Below are 17,533 nucleotides of genomic sequence, written 5' to 3'. Positions count from 1 at the left end.
AACACACACACACACACACAAAACACAAAGAATCACGCAGCAAATAGGACAAACTATACCCCGCGGTGTGTTTATGGAGCTAAGGTATGCATACCAGTCAGGGCCTCTGTCTCAACACTCATTGTTCTGAACTGTACAGCCTGAGTGTTTTCACCAAATAATCATTCTCATAAATCATTCATCAAACATGTCACAGCACAGTTTCAATATCATCCATACCGGTTAACACTGGTTTGCAGATGTAGAGTAGATCATGGTGGCAGGTAGACAAGGAACATTCAAGGTCATGTAGTTGTCTCAGTGAATCCTTTAAGTTTACAATCTATTCAGAGGTAAGTCATATACTCAACTGACCTTGAGTTTTGAAGGAATAGTGTCAGTCCCTCTCTCTTTCTATTTCTGATATTCACACACACACACACACACACACACACACACACACACACACACACACACACACACACACACAGGTTGGGAGAAAGTCAGATCCTCAACTGACCTTCAGTTTTGAAGGAATAGTGTCAGTCCCTCTCCTGATATTCACTCACACACACACACTCACACACACAAACAAATACGAAATAATCTCTCCCACACATAAACAGACACACATAAATGCTAAATAATCTCTCTCACACACACACATACACACACACATTAATTTCTGTCGCCACATTCAGTCCCTTTTTAGAGCCGATGCTGTTGGCTCTTTGCCTACCCAAACAGCCCCCCATTATTGTCCTCCTTATTTTTTTATGTAAGTGTGACGTACTTCCTCCCCTCTCCCTGACACACACACACACACACACACACACACACACACACACACACACACACACACACACACACACACACACACACACACACACACACACGTACACATGGTGATGAAGCCTTCTAAACTCTTTTATCCAGCTAGTATAAGTCTAGACGTTGCATCACCCAGACTATTTGAATACTATTTGAGGCCAAAACTGTGTTTATTTGTTTGTTTTTTATTTATTCATATGTCTGTTTATGTGTGTATTCGTCCCTGTCTTTTTTTGCTGTTGGCATGGCATGAGCCATGTGCTGGTGAGATGCACTGTTTCACATTTATGCATTACAGTTTTTTACGACTGGATAAACACTAAAATCAAAAGTATTACACAATTATCAAAACCTTCACTCAAGGAGCAAAACAACGGCTCAGATTTGCACCACTATAAGCACATGTCAACATCACACTTTTTGAGAAACAATACACACAAGTGATTTGCAAAACACTAAACACACTTTTATGCTTTAGACACAGACGTATATCAAGATGTCACTTCCTTGCAATTCCAAAGCACTGCAAGTCAAATTACCACACTTTGTGGCAATTAGTTGAACACAGCCATCAAGTGTTATGCAGTTATGAAAACTGAGACAAGTTTAGTTGTTTTTGTTGTGATTCTCCATGTTTGACTGATTTGTGTATATGGAGAGAATTAAATAATATTTTCATCAGTCTGCAGCATTGGTCTTGTGTAGTGTTTGGTGAATTTATTGAATATTTGCACTTTCTCTGTGTACTTCACTTACACTACTCTAATCACTGAGAAGTAGAATTGCTAAAAGTGTTTTAGGTTTATAACAGCAGTGTGTAAGTGGTACAAACAGAATTCCGTCATATGCAACGTGTGTGTTTCATATGGTAACAAAATATGGTTTTGTTAAATTAGTGTATAGTTTTTACAAGAGTGTTTCATTTTGCAATGGATCTGAGGTGTTTTGCTCATTGGGTGTGTGGTTGTGCTAATTGTGTGAGTGAAATGAAAAACAAAACAAAGCAGTTAAAATTGTGTTTAAGCAATCGAGAAAAACTGTAATGTACATATCATTGCAAACATTATTTAGTCAACAAGATTAAATAATGAACTAGTATTAAAAACCATGAGTAATGACAAAGTATAAAGACTCCTTCATCTAATGCTGTTTATTGTATTAGTTAACAAAGGAAATGCTATCGTTTTTAGTTTATTTGTGTCTGATAGTTAGTGTGCTTTTTCTAATCCGCTCTTCGTTGTGTTACAGGATATTACAGACTGTTTAAATGTAATTTCCTGAAATTTGTTTTCCATAGGATGTGTAAACAAAAGAGTTGTTTATGTAACAGTCTCCATGACATTCTGGCCCAGTTCAGCAATTCAAACTTTATTTTACTTTAATGCTTCTACTTCACCTGTCCTCTCCCCTCTTTCACACATACACTATAAGGTCAAAAGTGTTGAGCTTTCATGAAGTCAGACACTGATATACCTGTATATGCTCTACAGAATGAATGGGCACCAATTCCCACAGAAACACTCCAAAATCTTGTGGAAAGCCTTCCAAGAAGAGTGGAAGCTGTTATAGCTGCAAAAGGGGGACCAACTCCATTTTAAATTATATATATTTGAATACAATGTCATTACAGTCGGTAATGGTCAGGCGTTCATAGTTTTATCCATACAGTGTTTCACACACACACATTTTCAAGCATGCTCATGTTGATGATCATTTAGTTTAACTCTCAAAACTTGTTCTCAATTACTAGACTATGAATAACGAAATCAAATTAAATAGAGAAACTTCGGATTTGTGTAAGTGACATATGTTTTAGGGGCGCATCAACTTCCACTTCTTCATCTTCATCTAACTGAGCAGGTGGAGGATTTAATTTGGTTTCTCTGCTGGCTATGAGCACAATAAAAATAGCATGATAAAGATTCCTCCCTCAACAGTTCAAGCCCTCAGGCCCTGTCCTGTCCTCAGTTCTGGATGAGGATGTCATACCGGAGAGCGAGGGAGAGAGGCAGAGAGAGAGAGAGAGAGAGAGAGAGAGAGAGAGAGAGAGAGAGAGAGAGAGAGAGATGAGGACAAGCCTCTGCCTGGTGCCTGCTTTGTTTATTCTGGAGCCAAACACACCCGTCGCCAAAATAAAGACAAACAGTGTAGGAAATTACTGCTGATTAAAAAAAGCAAAACAGTTTTACAGAAGCAGGAGCCTCCGCAGGCCCAGACACACACCAGCAGGAGCTCCAGCCTAAACAAGATCATACACACAGCTAATCTGGGCTTTTCCCAAAAGGTGTGTGTGTGTGTGTGTGTGTGTGTGTGTGTGTGTGTGTGTGTGTGTGTGTGTGTGTTTGAGTGACTGTTGAAATACTTAAATTGGTTGGACTTTTCAGAAAATTTGATTCCTGATGAAACTTCACTTACAATATGAAATCAAATAAAGTATACATATCTTTATGTGTGTGTGTGTGAATTCCGTTAGCTAAATGACATGAAGTATGTGGTGGATTAATAATGGCATTATTCCTGGCTTGTAAGGGGCTGCATGAAATGCTGCCAGCCCATTCATTTTTCCCAGGGCCATGCAGTCCACCGAAGGGTACCCGGCTAAGTCTCTCGCTCCCTCTCTCTCAGGCTACAAAGACTTCTCTTTTTATTATTTTTACCCCCCCTCCCCCCCTTTGGTGGGTTAAGGTTGTTTCAAAGATTGTACTCTCTTTTAATGAATGTCAGAAAAAATAGAAAGAAAAGAAAGGAAAAGAAAACAAAGACAGTCTAGAAGTGGGAGAGAAAAAAGAGAGAGACAGGAGGAACTAGCGATTCTAAACCACCGGCGACTTCCTCTAGTCTGTTTGAGCCCAACGGTAGTTAGCAGCAATCTCAAACAATCTGTGTTGCCGCAGACCTTTTAAATGCCGAACAAAGGATGTGCCTCGTTAAGCAACTATACACACCCGTACACACATTCAACTATACACACCGGTACACACATTCAACTATACACACCGGTACACACATTCAACTATACACACCGGTACACACATGCAAACTACTATACACAACTATACACACCCGTACACACATTCAAACTACTTTTTTTATTTTACATCTTAAAACGTTTGGGAACAGCACACACAATGCAGAACATTGGACGCCTGTGCAGTTAGACATCCCCTCCCACAACACACACACAAACACAATTACAAACTCACACGCTTACATTCCCCTAAACACACACGTTCACATTACCTGCACACGCAAGTTTCATCAACTGGTTACACAGACATGCTCACCAGTACTTGAATGTAGAGGATATCATTATCTGTATCTGTATCTGTTCAACCTACACAAATATTTGTCCCAGATAGCACCAGTTTCATCAAAATTACAAATACAAACATTACATACATACAGAAAGAGACTGGTTACTATTTACAGGAATTCACTTGTAATGTACACCATCTGAACTGGATTGAAATTAATAACTTGTATTTTGTATTTCAAATCATCAAATATCATCAAAATTCATCGGTTTACGGTATGGAGCATGATAATTAAGCCAATATTTTTTTTTATCTTAAAAAGTGCTATATTAAAATAAATGAAAGAACACCATTATAATATAACGTCATTGTATACTTAAAGTTATCTCCAAATTTGGCTTTGAAATATTATCAATTATCAATACTGATATACTATTATCAGTATATATGTATATATACACGTATATATATATATATATATATATATATATATATATTAGGGCTGTCAAAGTTAACGCGTTAATTATTGTGGGCGAGATTAATGCAATAAAATATTTTAACTAGGGCTGCCAGCGTTAACGCGTTAATCTATGCGATTAAAAAATTTTTTTTTTTTTTTTTAATGCCTTTATTTGGATAGGACATGAAGTTATGACAGGAAGCGAGGCGGAGAAGAGGTGGGGAGAGCATTGGGAAATTACATCAGGCCAGACTTGAACCTGTGTCCCCTCGGGCAATATAGCCCGGAAGTAGGGGGCTTGGCCTACCATTTTATGAGAGCGATGAGGGACAGGTGGGGCTTGAATAGCCCCCCTTGTTCAAAGTGGGGAATGACAGAAAAAGTTTGAGAACCACTGCGGTAGTTGAAGATGGAGAGAGCTGAGGGATTGTTGGGCGGAAAGTCTCTGTTTAAGAGCCAAAATGACGGAACAATCGACAAAACTAAAGTTGTATGTAGCATTTGTCAAGCTGAATTTAGCTATCACCTTAATGCAAAGCACCCGACAAAATGTAGTCCCAAGTTAGATGATCGCCAACCCACACTCCACGACTTCTCTAGGAAAATAGCTAGACCAGTCCGTGAAAAGGTTACCAACGCTGTAGCAGTTTATGTTGCCGGTGACTGTCGGCCCATCAACATAGTTGAGGACGGTGGGTTGACTGAGGTGTTCCGAATTGCTTCAGGGGACAATTCTTACGATTTACCGTCGAGGGGCACCATTGTGTCTCGCATACATTCCTTGTATGACGGCCTGAGAGCACGAAAAAATTACCATTAAACAACAGTGCCTAAAATACACACTGTCTGAAGTGATTACTCGTTAATTTATAAGATTTAGTCTTTAGAAGAAAAACAAACTTTTAATCGCGATTAATCTAGATTAATGATTTTTTTTTAATCTATTGACAGCCCTCATATATATATATATATATATATATATATAAACAGCGTGCTATATATATATATATATAGCAGTAGCATTGTGTGAAAAGTTTGTTAGCCTGCTAATATGAAAGAAATACCCTAGCCTTTATCATGGCCAGAGTAGCCTAGGCATATTAAACATGGTTTACAATTGCCTTTTTTCCAGACTCTGTAACAGGTTACTATTTTGAGCACTTCTTACAGATAATGGCATAATGATCATTATTTTGTCTTATGCAAGGGGCTGCGCTTGTGCCCTCTCTCACAACTCTCCCACACACCTGACACTAAATAACAAGTCTAAACTGAATTAAGCATGCACTTGTCTCGGAGGAAAAGTTCTCCTTTTTTATCTAGTTGAATTTAGCTTCAAATTTTTAGATCTAACATTGGTGACTTCATAACTGGTTACAGACAAGGCTGTCAGTTGAATTTGTATAGAATATAGCAATCTCTTTTCAGTAATTGGTAGGAAATGAAATGTCTCGGTTACGTACGTAACCTTGGTTCCTTGAGCAGGAACCAGACATAACAGTATGGTACATGACGTCAGTCATGGGTACAAAACGAAGCATTTATCTATTCACGCCTGAAAGGCCGCGAGATCTGTCAGCGCGCACTCCTGAGCCCGCCCCTCAGGAGCCCTTATCTTACTACGTGCCTACAGATCTGCCTTGGAAAGAAACTGAGCAAGACAATCAATCCAAGGTAACACTGTACACGCCAACTTTGTTATGTCTGGTTCCTGCTCAAGGAACCGAGGTTACGTACGTAACCGAGACGTTCCTTGTCGCAGTTCACTGCGACATAACAGTATGGCACCCTATACATTCCCGCGTGATAATACAGTGGCAGCCAATCACACACACCAGCTTATTGAAGCCTTTGCCCTCATAGAGGTTCATACGGCCGCTGGCGGTGAACATATTAACAGGGCAACCTTTAACATAGGCGGCGAGGATCGTGATCCTGCGCCTGTAGGAAACCACCCTGAAATGTTTCATGTGCAACATAACATGTAGACACCAATGAACACACTTATCATATACATCGTTCTCAGGCCAGGGGATTCAGAGATCGCCTGCCCGCAGAACGCTATGAAGAAAACTAGGTTCAGCCACATCTAACATATAGAATCTAATGAAAGTGTGGCGAGAACTCCAGCTTGCAGCTTTGCAAATATCTTCCACTGAGACGCCCTTTATCAATCAATCAATTCAATCTTATATAGCGCTTCTCTATATACCCGAAGTCGCTTTACAGAGTCCAGTAGTCATTCATACACAGTCTTACCGGTGGTGGTAAGCTACATCAGTAGCCACAGCTGCCCTGGGGCAGACTGACAGAAGCGTGGCTGCCAATCAGCGCCAACGGCCCCTCCGACCACCACTCATTCATATTCATACGATGCAATGCATGTCTTTTTTTATGATGGTGGGGGAAACCGGAGTACCCGGAGTAAACCCACGCAGGCACGGGGAGAACATGCAAACTCCACACAGAAAGGACCTGGAACGACCTGGAACGACCGGGATTCAAACCCAGGGCCTTCTTGCTGTGAGGCGACAGTGCTAACCACTGAGCCACCGTGCTGCCCAGTAAGGCCCAGGAAGACGAGACCCCCCGCGTAGAGTGCGCATGCAACTTCTCCGGGGGATCTAAAGACAAGCTCTTATAAGACAACACGATAGCCTCTACTATCCAACGGGAGAGGCTCGGTTTTGATAGAGGTCTGCCTATTGCACGTGCACCAAAGCACACGAATAGCTGATCTGACTGTCTGAAAGCTCTAGTGCGCTCTACGTAACAGCGGAGAGCGCGCACTGGACAGAGCTTATTTAAACGTTCCTCCTCTGCTGACGCAAAAGGAGGAGGCGAGAAAACTGCTAATTCAATCACCTGATTGCGGAATGGGGTTACCACCACTTTAGGTGTGTAAGCAGCATTAGGTAGCATAACCACTCTGTCACCAGCGATCGAGAACTGAAGGCACGATGGACTGACTGACAGGGCTTGCATGTCACCAACGCGTTTTGCTGACGTTAACGCCAGCAGCAGCGCGGTCTTTAAAGAGACAAACTTTATGTCCACTGTCTCCAGGGGCTCGAACGGCCAGGGGCTGTCTCCAGGGGCTCGAACGCTATGAGCCTGCACCTTTCAGGTGCCAGGCTCTGAGACGCCACCACTCCGGATGGGGGTGCCACACTGTCCTGTGCGCCTGCGTTAGGAGGTCTCTCCGCAGAGGCAGCTCCCAAGGCTGCTGCACGGGCACTCTGTATTGTAGCCACCACCGCGTCTAACAAGCCCGACGCTATGAGCCTGCACCTTTCAGGTGCCAGGCTCTGAGACGCCACCACTCCGGATGGGGGTGCCACACTGTCCTGTGCGCCTGCGTTAGGAGGTCTCTCCGCAGAGGCAGCTCCCAAGGCTGCTGCACGGGCACTCTGTATTGTAGCCACCACCGCGTCCAACAAGGGGCTCGAACGGCCACCACTCCGGATGGGGGTGCCACACTGTCCTGTGCGCCTGCGTTAGGAGGTCTCTCCGCAGAGGCAGCTCCCAAGGCTGCTGCACGGGCACTCTGTATTGTAGCCACCACCGCGTCCAACAAGCCTGACGCTATGAGCCTGCACCTTTCAGGTGCCAGGCTCTGAGACGCCACCACTCCGGATGGGGGTGCCACACTGTCCTGTGCGCCTGCGTTAGGAGGTCTCTCCGCAGAGGCAACTCCCAAGGCTGCTGCACTTACATATTGACTAGATCTGCCGCTTGAGCTTCATAGACAGGTACCATATTTGGAATGGCCGCATACGCAACATCCCCAACGGGAGCGCTATAGCGGCTGACGCCATCATTCCCAACAGGCGTTGGCAGCACAGCGACGAGACTGACTGTCCCCGTCGGAACTGGCGCACGCATGTTTTGATGGCATTTATTCGTTCTTGAGACAGCCTGACCTCCATGGAGGTGGAGTCTAAAATCATGCCTAGAAAATGCGTAACTTGCTTGGGGCAGAGAACGCTTTTTTCCCTGTTTATTACAAAGCCCAGTCGATACAGGTGCGCCACCACTAGATGGCCGTCCTGCACCACTGCAGCCTCTGAATGAGAAGCAACTAACCAGTTGCCCAAATAGTTGTATACGCGTAAGCCGCGTAGACGTAATGGGGCGATGGCTGCCTCTACGCACTTTGTGAATACCCTCAGCGCTAGGGACAGGCCGAATGGGAGTGCGTTGAATTGGTACGCTATTCCTCCGAACGCAAACCTCAGATATCTCCGATGTCTGTGGTGGATCGGAACGTGGAAATAAGCGTCTTTTAAGTCTATCGTGATAAACCAATCGTTTGGCCTTATAAACTGCACAAGCCTGCGTGGGGTCAACATTCTGAACCGTAGCGGCATGAGTGCTTTGTTTAACACACGTAGATCTAATATTGGCCGATAATTCCCGTCCTTTTTGGGGACGAGGAAGTAACGGCTGTAGAAGCCTGCAGCTTCCTCCTCGGGAGGAACTCTGCTTATTGCTTCTTTTCTGAGCAGGGAGACTATCTCTTCCCATAGGAAGTGAGACTGTTCTCGCTGCACCACAGATTGTATCACTCCGCTGAATGGCGGAGGGGAACGGGCGAATTGCAGCACGTAACCCCTTGTGATCGTTTTTAGCACCCATGGTGACACTGCGCATGCGCGCCAACTCGCCACACAACCAGCCAGGTTGTGCTTTGAGTTGAATTTGTCGGGAACTAACCCGCTCATGGTCAATGAGTCTAAGCCTAGATCTACACCCACTCCGCCTAGGGAGCGAGACGAGATCTGGGGTTGCCCCCTCATGTTTTTGAAAAAATTTGGGCACTGTGTGCATCGCGGGGGGAGTCGCACAAGCATGCCTGGGCACTGCGCCATCTGGGACAGGAGTTAGGACATATGATTGTGGTGCTTGTGAGAACCTGCTTACCGTGCTGGACATGATTTCCACATGTGAGCGACGGGCTGATTTCTGTGGAGGCGGTGTGGGCTCCACCGCTCCCCCCTGTGTGACGAGTGGCTGATTGTCACGATCAGGAAGCCTGAGGTCTCCCTCTGCCTCGCCCGCGGTGAGCGGAGTGCTGCCGCGGAGCCTGGGCTGCGCCCTGGGCAGGGCGCGCAGCTGGTTGCTGCTGTGCTGCAGGCTGCACTGGAGGGCGGAAGGGGTGTCTCTGCCAGCCTCGCCCGGTGGACACCTTTGCTGGAGGCGCTGGCGAGCGGAACCCGCTTCTCTTCTGGCCCGGTGCGGGTGTGGTGTGTCCTGAGGAGGACGTCTCACCCGTGCCACTAGAGCGAGGCATCCAAGCCTGGAATACCTCTCTGCTCTTCTGCTGTTCTTCGAACTTGGCAGCCATTGTGACCACTGCCTCCCCGAAGGCGCCCTGGACAGAGACCGGGGCGTCGAGGAGTGGTGCTTTTTCTCTGTCTGACAGCTTAGCCAGTGATAGCCACAGAGACCTCTGGGTAGCCACCGTGGCACCCATCACCCTCCCCAGTGCCTGTGACGTGCACCGAGTTAGTCTGAGCGACAGATCCGTTGCGCGATGGAGTTCTGCCACAGACGGGTGATCCTCCCCCAGCGACAAGGCAAGCTCAGTCAGGAGCTTTGCCTGGTAGCGCTGTAGCAACGCAGCCGTATTGGTTGTGCAGGCAGCCTGCCCTGCAGCCAAGTAGGACTTCTCTGCCAGCTGAGCCTGGTGTCTGCCCACCCGCGTGGGCAGGAGAGGGTTCTGGCCGAGGCGCAATCTTGGGGGAGGCGGGCGAGAGGTAGCCCGCTACTGCATCCTCCACCTGAGGAAAGGAGAGGTAGCCCCTCTCCTTAGCCATGTGGAGCTGCATGTACGGCGCGAACCCCAGCACCGGGGCTCGGCCCGAGTAGGGTATCGCCCATGTCGCCTGCAGTTCCTCGTGCACCTCCTCGAAAAAGTGGATGCAGCTGGGAACTGGCGGCGGCGGGGCCAGCATAAAACTCCCCGTCCAGCAGCGAGGACCGCACGCTGGGAGGGGGAGGGAGAGGGAGCCCGCTGCTCTCAGCGCAACCTCGTGGAGTTTGCTGGCCCAGGATCCGAGACGAGGTAAGAGGCGTATCCACCCGCATCCTAACGTCTCGGCTCGTCTGCATTACTTCCGCGATTGAGCTGTGCTCATCGGAGTAGTCTAGCAGACTATCATTATCCAGGCTGATGTCCAGCTCGAGTTCAGGCTGGACACCGCTTGGTTGAAGCTCCTCAGCCTCGCTGCCCGCAGCCCCAGGGCTGACAGGCGGCGGAGACGGGGAGAGACCCTGGAGCGGAGCTGCAGCTGCAAGGCGACTGCTCACACTCACCAAGTCCAAGGCTGAAGACGCACTCATTCCTACGGGGGCGTTAGCCCCGGATAGAACCAGTGCAGTCTCCTCGGCGTCCTTGCGCTTCCAGAACGCAAGGCGCCTGGTAGCCTTAGCTAGCTTAACCCTAGTGAGGGTTAAGGAACCCAGGTGGCACGGTGGCTCAGTTGCTTGCACTGCTTGCACTGCCGCCTCACAGCAATAAGGTAATGTGTTCGATTCCCACATGGGGCGCTGTTGGCTCTGGGGGGCAGGTCCTCCCCAGAGTACACAGTGCTCAAGTGGGCTATCTCCCGGGCCTTTCTGTGTGGAGTTTGCATGTTCTCCCCGTGTTCACAAGGGGTTTCCTCCACAAAGATGGACAGTTCACTTCACTTGGTCCCCGGGCGCTACAAGCTCAGGCTTACCTGCGTGTGTGTGTGTGTCCTGTGTCGCCTCCATATATGCACGTGTGTGTTCCAGTGTGTCGTGTGTGCCATTAAAAACCTGACCAACCCGTAGAGAGCGAAAAGCACACAAAACTCTTTTGACTGTGGTAGAGCGTTTGAGATATGCTCGGAGATGTTCACTCCGTCTTGCGAAGTTTCAAAAGAGGCAGATCTGTAGGCACGTAGTAAGATAAGGGCTCCTGAGGGGCAGGCTCAGGAGTGCGCGCTGACAGATCTCGCGGCCTTTCAGGCGTGAATAGATAAATGCTTCCTTTTGTACCCATGACTGACGTCATGTACCATACTGTTATGTCGCAGTGAACTGCGACAAGGAACAACCAGTTAGTGAAATCAAAGTCCAATGCTGCAAACAGAATAGATAATTTTATCTTGTGTCCATTCACAATGACATGAATTGATTTGAAGAAACAACTAGTGGTTGATGCACATGTCATGTCAGTCACGGAGCTGCCTTTTTTTCAGAATAATAACGCACATTTTCAGAATAGAATAGAAGAAATATCAACTTGCATTGCAATACTTGTGCTTTCCATCATGCTTTGCCATAGAGTACCAAGGAACGCACACATTAAGTTTAGTCTAGTTGAACAACTGGAGCAGGAGGCCGCAGAGCACCATTTGCCATCAGTTGTACCCAACAACCTCTCCGCTTCTAAAACTGATGTCTGCACATTGGCTGACCCAGCGTACCGTTTGCTTTACTTAATTGGTTCATTACACATGTAGTCCACTGGCAAGACTGAAAGCTCTCTATTTCCAGCTTTCTCTTGATGATGATGATGATGATAATAACAATAATTAAAAAAAAAAAAAAACTCCCCTCCCCTCCCCTCCTGTCTATCAGTTCTCCACAGTCAGAGTAATGAGTTGAACCACAGCAATTCACCTTCATTATCAGCAGTTCTGGCTTAACAGCAAGTCCTAGAATAATGCCTCAACCCAGTTCACTAGGGGAAAATGTGAGGGCAGACCAATCAAAAAGGAGTACTGGCATCATGGGTGATTGCGTACAAGGCAGGCTCAGTACTGTCTGGCCATCCTGCTCTCTCTCGGTCTATCTGTCTGTCTCTCAGGGTCGATGGACCAAAGAGTTTTCTCACTGCCTAAAAGATGGTTGTTTCTGGCCTTCACAGTGTCTGATTCATTTCCATCACTTTGGGAGTTCAGGAGAGACGGAGAGAGAAAGCGGCCGAGTGGCGCAGGCAACAACACCGGTGGGAATATCCCTTACCTACCCCACTCGCAGGAGTACTATATTGCTTTTATAAAACAATTTTATAGTCAACCAATTAACATTTAAACACGAAGTTATTAATTAAAAAATGTTTATTTCGCCATTGTTTTGCCGCAACAAAAAAATAGTTCCATTGTCAACGTCTTTTGGAATTATAAGAACTTTGAATTAACGATTATCGCTTAATTGTATCAACGTGCTATAGAATGTTTCATCGCGGAGTGATTTATTTTTAGCTGTGAAAAGTCCGAGTTGGGATGTCCTGGGATATTCCAACTCATGGAACGTCTCTCGTCCAATCAGCTAGAATGAATCACCTCTTCACCATTTCCATCTAGGGCTGTCTGTTTATTTATCTATTAAAGTATTTAATCATGATTAATTGTCCATAGCTGTTAAAGTTGTGAAAGTCTGGATGACAAACAACTTATTGTTTGTGAACTCTGACAAAACAGAAGTTATGGCCGTAGGGCCTAAACATTTGAGAGGGAGGCACACTTTCTCACAACAAACGTACCCTCAATAGCCCCTCACTGGCATCCAAGTGTTTCTCTCAACATCCACATCTAAAAAATATCCTTCTTTTCCCTACGTAACATTGCCAAAGTCTGGAGAGTCCTATCCTTCCAGGATGCAGAAAATCTCATTTTGGCAGGAAATACACACTCAAGACCAACAAATATGTTTTCTAATTTTCATTTGATCCAAGAAAGATACAAAAATAGAAAATGAAATAAAGTATCAGTAGATGGCACTTTCTGCAACCTCCGAATATTCTCATTACCAAAATCAAATAAAGAACAAATTTTCTTTTGGTCTACCTAATAAAAAGCTAACAAAAAATCTCAATAGCTTCAACCAATACACAGTTAAATCTCTGGCAGCAAGTGCTACAGTAAGTCAAACAATAAGTAAAACGGTAGTGGTGATATTTAGACACGTTGACACACTGAAGCCATAGCATAAAAACAAAACTATTAAATGTACTCAAAACGTAACCCAGTTACACTAATCCATGCATTTGTAACTTCAAGACTTTGCTTTGCTATCGGATTCAGTAATGACCCTTCTTCTACACCTTGCCTACAATGCATCACACACGCATTCGGATTGCCAGTTTGCCTACCTGCCTATTTTCCTGCTAATATGATCACAATCATCTGCTCATTCCTTCAATAAAACCCTATAAGTACATTACGACCCACAATATTTTGTATGACCATTATATTTGCATATTATGAACCCATTACATACCCACTAAGCTGTTCTTCAAGCACGACTTGAACCTGGTTCTCTCCATTTTCATCCACTGTCAATCCTGTATGTATCATGCATATACCATCTTGTATGTACCATGTAATCCTGTATGCATCATGTAATCCTGCATGTACCATGTAATCCTGTATATACCATGTAATCCTGTATGTATCATGTAATCCTGTATATACCATGTAATCCTGTAGGTATCATGTAATCCTGTAGGTACCATGTAATCCTGTGTGCACCATGTAATCCTGTATGTATCATGTAATCCTGTATATACCATGTAATTCTGTAGGTATCATGTGATCCTGCATGCACCATGTATATATGCTGCATGGATGCTAATAGGTTTATCCTGATGAATTATTCTGCTTGCTTCTGATTCTCCTCCTCTCCTCCCTTCCCCTCTACCCCCTTGTAATGTTAATCATATGCTTTAGGTGAAACACTTGTGAAACCTTGCCCTAGCTTTGTACATACTCAGGGCCTCATTTACTAACAGGATTGCGCCCATTTCAGGCGTAAAATAGCGGGTAAAAACCTAAAACCGTATTTACAAAGGTGGCGCACTTTAGATTACCGCTGCTGGGAGGGTATAAGGGAAAGTTGGTGTTCGTCGCAAAGAGATGGGAGGAGATGCGTAAAGTGCGGCTAATTATGTTTTAGTAACGAAACAAGAGGTGTTTCAGCATGACATATCAGCTGCTAAATGAAAACGATGTGCCTGCGAGAAATTTGGAAAAATACGAACATCCGAAATGTTATGTTTATATTTGATCATTTAATATAGGCATATACAAAATTGTCCCACCAGCTAGCTGTTCGGCCACGCTTTACCCAGAATCGCCGCTCATTGTATGGTTTACTTTAAACCGTATTTTTACCCATAGTTCAAGCAAACCGAACGTCTGAAAATTTCAGTTGTCCCTGCCCTGTCCACGCTACAACTCCAGTTTTCAAATGTATCTGCCTAGGGCAGCATTTTTGCGGATGACTTTCCCGACGAACTAGCGCAGTTTGTGAATTTCTCCCGAGTTGCTCTCACTGACCCAACAACACCGAGTAGCTAACCTACTTTCATTAATACGGGAGAGGCATCTCCAAAGTGTTTACCGTGGACATAGCGCTGAGGATTTACCTTACATTGCCGTTAGTAATGCCAGTGGGGAGAGGTCATTCTCCAAATTAGGAATTATTAAGCATAGACTGAGGACATCAATGTGCGAGGACAGACTGAACAATTTGACTTTAATGTCAATAAAGCATGACATACTGTGCCAACTGGACTTTGAAGAGCTCGTTGATGAGTTTGCATTGAGAAAGAGCAGAAAACGGGCCTTTTAATATCACTGATGTGATGATGGTGAGTCACATGTTTGTTCTATGTTAGGCCGCGGCTGCCAACACTCAACATGGCTCCATTATTGTAAAATGTTTTTTTAAATAGCTTGTTTGTATGTAAGCTAATTCAAATGCTTTCCACCCTGGAGATGTTGCCCTGTATATCTGACTGTCTGCCTTCTTGTGTTTGGGTTTTTGAGTAACCTATAATGGTCATTCCCTGGCTATTTAGCCTTGTTTTTGCTTTTGAATAAATGGAATTATGTATACATTTACATTATTGGTTTATTATTGTCTGCAGTGTAGCCTACTACACACATACATTTTGTCCTTGACTTTAAACTGATCATATTTATAGAGTGGTTCTGTTGACTTTAAAGCACTGATGTGTCAGTGCACCTGCCGTGGGTTTGTGTGCGTGTCATGATGTGCGTCGGGGCGATATAGGGGCCTCAAAATGTCTTAATCCGGCCCTGCGTGCGCTATATATGCGGTTTGGCAAAGGCGCTGATTGCGCTGCGGTCGCAATGTTAGTAAATGAGGCCCTCAGATTGGTAATGACTCACACCAATTCCCCAAAACATTTCCTGTTTTGTTACTGGCATGTCATTTTAAATTGAATCCTTTCACAGCTTTCTCTGCATCCCAGTTGTGTGTGTGTGTGTGTGTGTGTGTGTGTGTGTGTGTGTGTGTGTGTGTGTGTGTGTGTGTGTGTGTGTAGCCCATGTGCAGCCTTTCCTCTGGGAAGGTTTTGGAGAGGGCTGCAGGGAACGAGAAGAGAGTCTTTTTCCTGGAAGTCCTAATGTTGTTGGGCGATGAGCCTCATTTGAGCTGTTGTGTGGGGGGCTTCTGGGCCTCATTGCACAGGCTGGACGTCAGTGCTGGCGTCACCAAGGCTCATCAGCGCTGACGCTCACCCTATGGTTTGTGTGTTGTGTGTTTGTTTTGCTCTATTTTTTATCACCATCTTTTTCTTTTGTTCTGACAGAAACCCACACACACGCACATACAGCCCTGTCCTACTCATTGAGCTCATTATGTATCCATTATGTATGGGCCTGTGTGATGATTAATTTTCCAACAAGAGGAAAGTATTTAACTCCTGCCCGCCTCCGCACGTTGCCCCATCACCCCCCTGCTGTGGCACCCGGGAGGTTGGTCTTGCCTCGTGCTGCACCAAGCCATCCCAAAACCGCCTCTGCCCACCTCACAGAACACATGTATTCATTTCCCACTTGCTTTTATCCCAAGGTGACTTACAGTGCAGATATACATTTTCATATCTGTGCTTTCTGATATCTGAACCCATGACCTTGGTGTTATTATCACTTTGTTCTACCCTTTGGGCACCAGGAGCATGTACAGTTCCTGAAGGGCCTGGTGCTTGGGGCACTGCGTGGGCTGTCGAGCAGGGTCAGGCTTTCTTTAGAGCGCTGAATGGGAGGCTTGTGTTCCTGAGAGGGCACTGCCCCCGCTCGCTGGCACTGGAGCATTGTGTGGAAGCAAACAGAGCGACAGTAATGCCAGCAAGAGCTCTGGCGATGCCATGCTAGGACATAGCATGGCAGGAAGACACCATGTGACCTTTGACCTTATCCTGTGGTCCACCTGAGATGGTACAAGGGGGCGTACTACCTGGGCTGAATATCCTCACTGATTACTATAACCCATCACTGTCTCCATAGCTATATAAGGCAGGGCTGTTTCTGGTCCCAGGAGGACTTGCTATTTTAGTGCCAGTCAAAATGGGCCTGTTGGGGTCCTGAAACCACATGGGGTTCCGGAATATGAAATAGTTCTGTAATGCATAAAGCAGTGGTTCACACAGAGGAATCTTTTCAAGAACTTGCTGCAAAGGGCATTCAACAGCTGACAAACCCCCTATCAGTAAACAACAAAGGAACTTAGAGAGATAAGGTTTGCAACCTTTGACATTAGCCTACCCTGTAGTTCATGTGAGAGGCTCCAGGTTGCATGTGTTCTAGGCTGAATGCACAAGCTGAACAAAAGCCTCATATCCTTTTTTTCTCCTGTGAATCCCTTAGAGTCCACTTCCAGTGGACATAATACTAGATTATACCATGGCAATTAAGAGCTTAAAAACATAACAAGCTGAGAGAGAAAAACTGGCTCAGAAGAGATTTTCTGAAAGGCTTCTGGTATCTGATCTTACAGGTAGCATAGTAGAAAGTGACATGAGTCATATAACTGTGGGGTCCTGAATTTCTGAACAGGCCTTATATAAGCTAACCTCCCCTCTGTATCCTGAGGTCTATTTAAATCGGAACATCTGGAGAGCACTTTGAGTCCTCTATTTGGGACATGTTCTGACCTTGGAATTGCATGACTTGGCCTGTAGAGCAAACAACAAGAACACTAAACAACACAACACACACCAACAACA

This window comes from Clupea harengus, chromosome 13, assembly GCF_900700415.2.
Source record: "Clupea harengus chromosome 13, Ch_v2.0.2, whole genome shotgun sequence".
Lineage (NCBI taxonomy): Eukaryota > Metazoa > Chordata > Actinopteri > Clupeiformes > Clupeidae > Clupea > Clupea harengus.
Note: the sequence above shows the minus strand (reverse complement) of the source record.